This window comes from Tenebrio molitor, chromosome 3 (assembly GCF_963966145.1).
Source record: "Tenebrio molitor chromosome 3, icTenMoli1.1, whole genome shotgun sequence".
Lineage (NCBI taxonomy): Eukaryota > Metazoa > Arthropoda > Insecta > Coleoptera > Tenebrionidae > Tenebrio > Tenebrio molitor.
The window spans coordinates 2,965,319-2,976,397 of NC_091048.1; the positions used below are offsets into that span (position 1 = coordinate 2,965,319).

The following is an 11,079-nucleotide window of genomic DNA, read 5'->3' on the forward strand; positions in this document are numbered from 1 at the left end:
TACTGCCACAACTGGTGTTAGCATACGCACGTTGAGGAGAATTAAACAAGAAAAAAAGCAAGTGGATAACGGAGAACGAAACGAATTTAACACTCCGAATAAAAAAAGACCCGAGAGAAATCGGAAGAAAACAATTATCTTGGACGATGCTGACCAAGGAATACTTCGCAGAACGATTTATAATTTTCATACAACTGAAAAACAAGTACCGACGCTGAAAAAAATTCACAAAAAATGTATCGAGGACACGGGTTATCAAGGGAGCCATGAAGCGTGCGAAAGGAAATGCTAAAAATAGGTTTTCGTTGGAAAAAAATGCGAAACAATAGGAACATTTTAATAGAAAAACACAAAATAAGGCATTTACGGATAGAATTTTTGAAAAAAATGCGGTCACAAAGGGCAGAAGAACGCCCAATTATTTACATGGATGAAACATACATCCATGCTGGTCACACTAAATTGAAGGCTTGGAGTGATAGCTCCCATGAAGGACTAAGGAAAAATATTTCGAAAGGGGAAATGCTGATTAAGTGATTATTTTAAACGCCGGGGGTGACAATGGATTTGTTCTGGGAACATATGCACGATGGAAATCTACCTGCAAAACAGGAGATTATCATGACTCCATGAATTATGATAATTACGAAAAATGGGTTACAAGACAACTAATTCCCAATTTACGGGCCAACAGTGTTGTTGTGATTGACAACGCGCCGTATCACAACAAACAGCAATAGTTAAACCAATACAAGTATGTACATGAAAGAGGAACCCAAGTAAGCAGTGGTGATTTTGTGCAAAGTTTTACATCATTTATGGATTCAAACTCAAAATTGAGTACACTCTGCGTCATCACATCAATTGATTTATTAGATAAAATTACATCGCTAGCATTAAAACATTTTGAGGATAATCGCCAGCATACATTAAATTTGCGTGATCGTATTATCTTGACATTTATGAAATTAAAGCAAGCAATGTCATATGCTGTTTTGGCAATTTTGTTCAATTTGTCACAAAGTTCAATACGGTCATTATTTTTGAATTCTGTAACTATGTTAAGTTCCATCTTGCGGCCGTTAATATATTAGCCATACAAAGAAGAAATTTTAAATACAGTAGAGTCTCGATAATATGAACATATAACGTGAACATCCAAAAACGTGAACGGTTTGAAATTTACGTATTCCAAAACGTCAACGTCAAAACTTTTGATACTCTAACTAAAACATGAACAATAAAAAAAAAAAACACATTGACAGAGAGGAGCAAGTCAACACGTACAGTCGTACAATTAGTCATTGTTCAGGTTCTTAAAAATTAGCGTGAAAAGACCAAACTAAACAAACTTTTTGGCAAAGTAATTTATTGGACTTTTTCTCCAGAAACTAGTAGATATGTTCTGATACCTGTAATTACATACGTACTATCGGTGGACATTAAAAGCTGGGACATTCAAAATTTACACATTGTGCATCACACTTACTAAAAATAAAAATTGTTAGTTTTTAAAATTAACTGTAATTTTGTCTGGAATGTATGTTTTCAAATTTGCCGCGTTCGCCAGTGTGAAACGTTCTCCATTCGAAGCGACATCTACTGCATTCTTAAATGGAAAGGACTGTAGTATTATGTAGTATGAAATGTATTTTTTTTAAAATAAACTGTAGATCGAACGGACCAGAGAATTGACGGAATTGCTAATAAAAACACGAGACAGAACTTTTATAGCAATAAACATGCCCGTCAGTACGCGCATTTTAAAATATGTGAGGAACTAAATCCCTCCATTACCACCGAGGACGCCAAGAAATTAATTAACGTGTGATTGATAAGGAAATTTTAACTGATCTGAAGTTTCAACTTACAAATGTTATTTACAAAGCAAAGAAACAATGGCTTCTAAACCAGTCACAAATGTATTTCTTCTCCACTTTCCCTGGATAAATGTTGCTGCATCAATATCTTCAACAAATTCCTTTTAGATAATTTTTCTCCTGTTTACATTTAATGTACCTAATTGTTTGAAACAATTAGCAATATCAATCCAGAAACACGAAATTTCGAAACAACACGTACAGGTATTTTTTCAATTCAATTGAACCTCATCTGTCTAGGAATTCCATTATAAAACAACTTGTCACAGGTGGTTTGGGGGACGGTTCAGTTACCTACATTGACAGATTGTTTCTTGTAGTAATTTCAGCCCAGTTGAGTGTGGTTTGCTTCAGTGAAGTCTTTCGAGTAGGGTTCTGTTCCAAGTGTTGAAAAAAATTGCAACGCCCAGATATTCTTCAGTTGAAACCAAAAGGTTTCGCTGTTGGGTGCCGTGAAAATGGAATAATGGCCGTTCGTCAAATCGTAGAGTTCATATGGCTGTAAGTGCCTTAATAAATATGCAGATACATATAAAATATTTACTCCACTATTCAGCAGTTAACAGTAAAGAGATGGATTACGAGAAGTCAGGACAATCTCTTGAATCCTCCATTTAATACAAGAACAAGGAGTAGCCGGCCAAAAGTCACCACTCCAGAGCAGGATAATGCGATAATGGAAATAACAACCAGGCAAATGCCTTTCACCAATACAACGAAAATAAAAGAAAAACTACAAATAAATTGTACTGCCGATACCATAGCAAGACGGTTACATGCAAGTGAGCTGCATGCAAGAACTCCAGCGAAAAAAATTCAATTAACGGAAGCATATGCGGCCGCTAGATTAGCTTTGTGTCACGCTAATCCAGAATAGCATTGGTCCCAAGTGATTTTTACGGACGAAAAAATGTTCTCCACATCGGATTAAACTCCGTTATTAAAAGTATGGCGCCCTAATAATACACGATATTTGCCTGAATATATGCGAACCACTAGGGCTAGTGGACGATACTCTTTAGGATATTGGGGGTGCATGCGCCGTGCTGGACCAGGCGAAGTGATGCAAGTAACCCCATCTCGCTTCAATTCTAGACGATGTATCGAAATATTAGAAGAAGTGTTGCTTCCATCTGTAAGAACAATCTATCCGGAGGAAGAAATGGAGCAGATTGTTCTGGTACAAGACAACTGCTCTATACATACAGCAGGAATAGTTCAGGACTGGTTCGAAGATCATCCTGAACTCGTAGTTTTATCTAGCTTTCGAAGTCGTCGGATCTGAACCCAATTGAAAATTTGTGGAGTCAATTATGTAACTGTCAGACACAAGATGGTTGGCAAGAGCCAATGTCATTAAAGTTATTTTGGACCAGTGGTTAGAAATTAAAACACATTTTAATAGTGATTCAAAAGGAAAAAAAATCACATGAAGAGAATTTTGAATGGCATTTACTTGTATCGGACAATTGTATATGACGTTATTATAGAGGTAATAAGCGGGCTACTTCAACATACAGCATCCAGTAGTGGATGAGGATAATTCACTTGAGATTTCATTCTGTCTACACTAAATTAGTGCATACAAAATATGAGAGCGAAGCAAAACCAATTTCGATAAATAAAATCATTCGGCGAGTGGAACTCAGAACACTTACCAAAACTCAGAGCAAATTTATTTAAAAAAAGTAAACGCTACATGCACAAGATTTTGAAAAATTGCCAAGATAAAAATTATGGCAATGACTGTCAAAAACCAGATATGGAAAAAAAAGAGTATGACGAAGCAGTTGATGAATTTTTATCTTCAATAGAAAGACGTGAAGAAGAAGCTAAAGAGTTGAAACAGGAAACGCGTTTTCTATCCGAAAATGGGAAGTAGCTTGAAGAACGACGAAAATTGTTGACGGCCTCTAATTTTGCAAAAATCTGCAAACGTCGAAAAAATAGATAACACTTCAAAAACAGTAAAAAAATTGTTATATTCTGCGATTTTGGACTACGTGAAATCCATAAAGCATGGCAAAATGTGTGAAGATGAAGCTCGGTCTTTTTGTCGACAAAGAAATTTGTTACTTAAGGCGCGTTCTCATGAATCGATTTTAGTTGTTCAAGTAAAGTTGATTAATAAAAGTTGAATGAAAATTATCGTGAGAATCTGTCTTTCAACTCAGTTGATTAAAAATTTAAATGGATCAACAAAAGTTTGACCGAGTCAAACTTTATCGTTCAAGAACTGAGTCATACTCGATTCGCAAAAAGGTCGAAACGTGCTTGAAACGTGTGAACCCAGTGTCTGTAATAAAGTGCTTATGAGTGATGGTGATGATTGTCTCTGGAACCACCGAGAGGACAAATACAAGTACAAAGATGTGAGAGAAAATGCTTTACGTTCTAATGTCAAAAAAATTAAAATTGCTGATCTTACAACTGTCGATGTGAAGAACAAAATTAAAACCATCAGGACAATGTACAAAAAAGAACATGCACTTGTGTGTAAATCAGTACATGGTGGAATGGGAGCAGACGAACTGTATGTTCCCAAGTTGCTCTGGTATAAAAGAGCCGATGTCTGTTTAAAAGGTGTGACTAATACTAGAGCTACCTCATCCCCGATGGAATTGTTGGAGATTATTATTTCCATGTTTTGTTTGATTCCATTCTATTTTCGTTATTGTTTGTGATAGTTTTAGTGATAACTGTTTATAACTGTTTATAACGTTATGAAATAGTTATAGCGAGATAAAATCCGTAATTAGAATTTAATTAAAATGTTTTGATGTAAAGATATTTAGTTAATTTAATTTGGGTCCTTCTACTTTATAAAAATTTATGGAAGACAAAGTTAAGTTTGTGGGCATTATTCTTGTCCGCAATTTATGGTACGAAGACCATTCAAGAGGGTTCCAGCGGTACCTGCCTGTGTACGGCGTCAAACACACTGCAACCCCTCATAAATCTTCGTCTGCAATAAATTTTCATAAAGTAGAACGGCCCAAATTTATTTAACCAAATATCTTTACATCAAAACATTTTAATTAAATTCTAATCACGGATTTTATTGCTCTACCATTTTTTCAAAACGTATACTAAATTTGAACTGCATTGAACAAAATTTAATTTTTAAAGTGATAGTTTTTTGCCTAAATAAATAAAAAAACGTCATATTAGGTATAAATTTGATGAAGCAATGCTTGCTCACGGACATACCGTTTTGCGGCTTCCACCCTACCATCCAGATTTGAATCCCATCGAACTTATTTGGGCTACCGTAAAAAACAACGTGTCTAAAAAAAATATAACTTTTAAGTTGGAAGATGTGAGGAAACTGGCGGAGCACGAGCTTGATCAAATCACTCCAGAGGAATGGCAAAAGCGTTGCCAACATGTAATAAACATAGAACAAAAATATTTGGAAAATGAAGCTTTTACAGACATTCATACGGAAATAAATCCATTGATAATAAATTTAAATGACGATAGCAGCACAAGCAGTAGTGAAAGTGAAGAAAATCATTATTCGGATAGTACTGAATAAATTTGATTTCAAATTTAATTTCCTTTATCATTTGTTCCCCTTATTTAAACTGTCTATGTACGTCACTGGCCTGCCAGTTGCTTTAGGGTTAGGCGAATGATGCTTGAGAGGGGAGTGTTCTACCTGCGCGACCGCTCGCCATCACGTTTGGCGTTGGCAAGAATTTTGTTATAAAATGTGTTTTGCACATCTGCCACATCTGGGAAAATTTCTGTAGGCCTGGGCCTGGGCTGTAAAATGAAAAACAGTTTTTACGGTCAAAACGTGCCGATTTGAAACGTTAATTTTATTTGAGGTAAGTTATTTTGTATTAAGGCCTTCAGTTTGTTTCCATCCAAGAGAAGAAGAAGTAAAATCTGCAAGGATGACGAAAAAACAAAAAGAGCTCCTCATTAGTGTGCTGAAAAGTAAACCGTATTTAAGATGGAGATGGCAGTGATAAAACAAATTATCACAACATTTTGGTATGTTTTTAAAACTATTTGTTCAATGTTTATACATGTCTTAAAATTGCAGAGCGATATTTCTTACCGGTCTCCTCTTCCAAAAAAGAAAAAACAGGGACACTTGAGCACATAGTAGAACAACACGAGGAATGTTAACGTAGCTTAAGCAGTTCCAACCTGACGTTAGCTCAGTCAGTGTTAGAATTAGCAACAAAGCTTAAAAGAAAGAGGCCAGTTAGCGCTGCTCTACAATTTAAGTTTTAAATTTAAGGTGTTTCTTTTATAAATAATTTTTTCTTTTTGTAATAGTTCGTAACATTTTTATAAAAAATGTCTATTAACAATATGTTATCTAGTTTCTCTCCCTACATTGAACCAATCCTGATTATTAGGGCCCGGATTTTAGGCAAAATGGACTATTTTTATTTTTTAAGGCACATGTATGAAACTTGTCTATAAATGATTTCTGGCTTAATTAGAGTAATTAGAGCCATATTTGATTCTGCCTATTCGGCCTAAAATGCCCTTTAAATACCTATTTTACCTTTTAACTGCCTGAACATGCCTAAAATGACCAAAAATCAATTTCATTTTTGCGGTTTTTTCCCAATTTTCGAATTCTGGGAAGTTTACGGTATTGAAAATGTAAAAGTGGTACCTCAATAAAATTTACAATGCTTTATGATTTTAAAATTTAAGGAGATGTAATTACTGAAATGTACAAAGTGCAGTACAATACAGGAATTACTTTTTCGCTTTTACGGTTGGGACCATGATGTCAGCGGTAAATACTCCGACAATACCTAAGTACCACAAACCATTAGACTGGACTGGCATAAATTACAGAGTTTATCTGTTTGCCTCTGTTCGAAGGGGTGCAGGTATACGCGGTCTAATGTTTTCTGATACTTAGGTATTGTTAGAAGCTTTAACGTTTATAAAATGGTCCTTGCCATAAAAACGAAAATTAAAATCCCGAAGTGAAACAATAAGAGAAACCTTAAGGGTGTCATTTTCTAAAAATTTAAGAAATATAAAATTAACCATCTCCTCTGAAATTTGGTGGGAGACGTAAATATAAGCATTACAAATTTGTCATTTCTCGTTTACTTTATCTCCGTGCAGTGGTCGTGTTTCTTGTGAACCTGTTTAAAGTGAACATAATGCCGAAACAAAAAATTAGTTTACGCGAAAAAATATTACAGTGGACAAGCAAGAAAGATTTATATGAAATAAAATCAACCCGAGAAATGTTTTGTAAAGCTTGTGGTAAACTGGTAAGTTAAGCATAATTAAAAATATGTCATTTTATATTTTTTACTTATTTGAAAATTTTATTTTTTGTAGTTTATATGCGAAAAAAAATGTCACTTGCAACAGCATGAGCAAACGGCCATCCATAAAGAGAACATTATGACACCGCTTCGGCAAACGTTGCTGACACAGAACTTGGAGGAATCGGCAAATAGTACATTCAATATGGAACTTTGTAACGTCTTTTTAGCTGCCAATATACCATGGCACAAACTACAAAATCCTGCGTTTCAGAATTTTCTGACAAAATATTGTGGTAGAAAAATTCCGGATGAGTCTACTTTACGGAAAAATTATTTACCAAAATGCTACAAAGATGTATGAACATACTATCTTTTAATATTTAATTTAAAATTATTTTCACTTTTAGACTATTGACCGCATTCGGAATGAGCTGGATCCTTTTAACATATGGGTTTCAGTTGACGAAACAACAGATGCACTTGGGCGATATGTGGCGAATTGTCTGGTTGGGAAACTTTCAGAAGATGAACCTGGAAAATCTTATCTTTTGGCGTCTAAACAATTAGAAAGAACAAATCATGAGACAATAGCTAGATTCGTAAATCAATCTTTAGGTAAGGGTTTTTCACTTTTTTAAATTTATTTTGATTTAAAATTTCTATGCGTAGAAATCTTGTGGAGTACCAGAGTTGTTGCTGAAAAGTTTCTTTTGTTTGTAACGGATGGAGCACCATATATGATAAAATCTGGTAGACACCTTAAGGTGTTTTATCCAAAAATTGTGCATGTCACATGCTTAGCGCATGCTTTAAATCTAGTGGCTGAAAAAATTCGCTATCAATATGAAGATGTGGATAATTTAATTTCGAACGTGAAAAAAATTTTCGTTAAGGCACCTTTGAGAGTTGAAATGTACAAAGAAAAACTAAAAGAAATGCCACTGCCTCCACAGCCAATTTTAACACGATGGGGAACATGGCTTCAGGCTGCTATGTTTTACAGCGAACACTTTGATTCCATTAAAGAAGTAAGTATATAAAAGATAAGCAAATTAATTGATTGTTAAACTGTTTTTAACTACTCACAGGTTGTCATGTCCTTTGATGGAAGTTCTGCTGTTGCTATTCAAAAAGCACAGTCTATAATGAAGAAACCCGGAATAAAAAAACAATTAATTTATGTTCGCAGTAATTTTAAAATAATCTGCGAAAGTATTACTCAATTGGAAAAAAATGGGTTACCTTTAACCGATTCAATCAAAATTGTTGAAAACGTATTTACCTCCCTAAAAAAATCTCCAGGCCCTGTAGCAGCAGTAGCATTAAAAAAACTTGAAGATGTTACTGAAAAAAATCCTGGATACAAATTTCTTCTAGAATTGGCAAGAATTTTTAGAGGTGAAGATGTGCCGGAACATGACACCAAAATGGAAGAAATTTATTACAAATTTGCGCCCATTACCTCTTGCGAGGTAGAAAGAAGTTTTTCAAAATATAAGTCCATTTTGGTGGATAACCGACAATGTTTTAAAGTAGAAAATTTAGAGCAATATCTTGTATGCAATGTAAATACGTAACAATGTAAATAACTAACAAACTTGTAGTATTGTATATTAATTAATAAAAAATAATTAGTAAATATCTTGTTGTGTGTACCTACTTAAAACTTTAAAAACACATTTTTTAATTTAATTAACCACAACTTTAAGGACCTAGTATGGCTTATTTTCAGTTTTTAAGGGACTATTTTAGGCACCTATTTCCGACTTTTTAATTGCCTAAAATCCGGGCCCTAGTCATCATGATCAATGTTAGCGGATATCGGCTAATTAATTACGTATTAGAAAACCCCAATTTATGTTCACTTAATCGTTGTATTCTTTCAAATAAAAGATTGTTAACAATGGTATGCAACATTTGCTGAAAAACCTCAAGCGTTTAGACATGAGTTACTTTTCGACAAAAAATATTAACCAAGATCCTGTGGAAAAATTTTTTTTGCCAAATCAGGCAACATGGTGGAAGAAATACTAACCCCACTGTTGTTCAGTTCAAATCAGTTTTTAAAACATTACTTATCAATAACTTTGTTAGAAGGCACTCAATAAATGTCAGTTGTGAAAATGATGATTCCAGCCACATCATTTCTTCCGCTAGACAGTTTTTTAACACAAGGACTAGCAAAAGAGGATGATGTGGCTGATGATGAAATTAATATTAATCATCATTTCATGGGGAGACATTCACCTGGAGCCAATTGCGAGGCAGATGGGACAAATACTTTGAACAATTTGGTGAGTTTCCTCAGTAACGACGCGACGTGAAAATTGTCAACACGTCAAGTGCAATAACACTTTTTGCACGTGTTGCATACAACATTTTTTCTACGATCGAACAAAAAAACGAGAAAAAAACAACGATAAACAATAGTTCAGTCCTGTGCGTCGTGTGTGAAAAATGCAATGAACACTCACTTTTTGCAGGATCGTAGAAAAAAATATGTTAAGGGAGGGTTAAGTGAATCAGATATTTGTAACAGATATTAGTGTCTTTTATAGACAAATGGATGCGTTTTTTCATTGGAACATAAAACGTTCACAAAATAGCTGGAAGGTAAAGGAAAGGTCGAATTTTATCTGGTAATTGTTGACTTTACCTACTTGTGGAATTTTCGCGTTTTTTTCTGGCCAGACACCCTTAGGGCGTCCTCCTAGATCGTTTCCCACCACTCACACCTTGTGCAAATGCCCTTTTGTTTCTCTCGTTGTGTTTCAAGGCCGCGTCAAGGTCGCATCAATGTCTAGTATAGTCAGAAAAAACGCGAAAATTCCACAAGTAGGTAAAGTCAACAATTACCAGATAAAATTCGAAATTTTATTACATTTTATCTTCCCTACTTGCTACAGGATAACTACTCACCTTCGGGGACCATCTTCTGAAGAGTTGCCGACTGCATGATTGCATTCTGCGAAATTATTTTTAATTTACACCGAAATTCCACACTACGCCACAAACGATTCACTTTTGAAACTCGTCGTCACTACCGGAGGCACAACCGAATATTTTTTCACAACACAATCAATTTTATTGTCTCACTTTTTACGTTCGCATTCAAAAACACGTGTATCACGTCAACCGCCAATACCGAATCCCGTTATGCGACAAACGACCCGCGATTTTGCATGCCCTTACAAAATAATTAGGTATATTATTGTTAATAAACACGAAGCGGTTTAATAAATCGATAGGAGCACTCATCTACAGTTTGCACTAGCATCACTCGTTTTTCGTCCCTCGTTCTACTGCCCATGCCGAAGAAAAATGAAAGAAAAGAACGATAAATCTCTGCAAAAATTGCAGACCTTCTCTGTTGCAGACATCGACTGTCATCTGTCACTATCACGGGTCACTATTATTGGTGATGGCATGGCGTTGGCGTGCTATTGGCTGTTAACTTATGGAAAGGAGCAAGGGGGTGACATCTATGGGAGGTAACAATTGGCAGCGCCCCTGGTGGCAACTCTACAAAAAGCAGGAAGAACCCTCAAATTCAATTCAACAAGTGCAAAAAGTGAATGATTATTGCACGCGACGTGAAAATTGTCAAGTGCAATAACACTTTTTGCACGTGTTGCATACAACATTTTTTCTACGATCGAACAAAAAAACATTGTATTCAACTCGTTCCTGTGTATATTGGGCTTTTTTAGCACTCGTGGGCCTTTGAAACGCTCGTGTCACTCGCGTTTTAAACTGGCTCACTATTTTTTTCACTATTACACTGAAGGAGAGGAAGAGCTTCTCTACTTATTACTGCTTTAACTAGGGCAGCCTTAGCCTTGTTACTGGCGAGCCACAACTATAGCAACGAGAAAAAATAACGATAAACAGTTCAGTCCTGTGCGTCGTGTGTGAAAAATGCAATGAACACTCACTTT

General features: G+C 35.3%; 1 long non-coding RNA gene across 1 annotated transcript; it reads left to right on the forward strand.

The window, feature by feature from the left end:
- Window positions 1–6,256: 6,256 nt before the first annotated feature.
- Window positions 6,257–8,873, forward strand: LOC138126724 (uncharacterized). The gene is made up of 5 exons (XR_011157934.1): window positions 6,257–7,141; window positions 7,212–7,496; window positions 7,549–7,756; window positions 7,811–8,169; window positions 8,230–8,873. It is a non-coding gene; the product is annotated as an uncharacterized lncRNA (long non-coding RNA).
- Window positions 8,874–11,079: the final 2,206 nt, after the last annotated feature.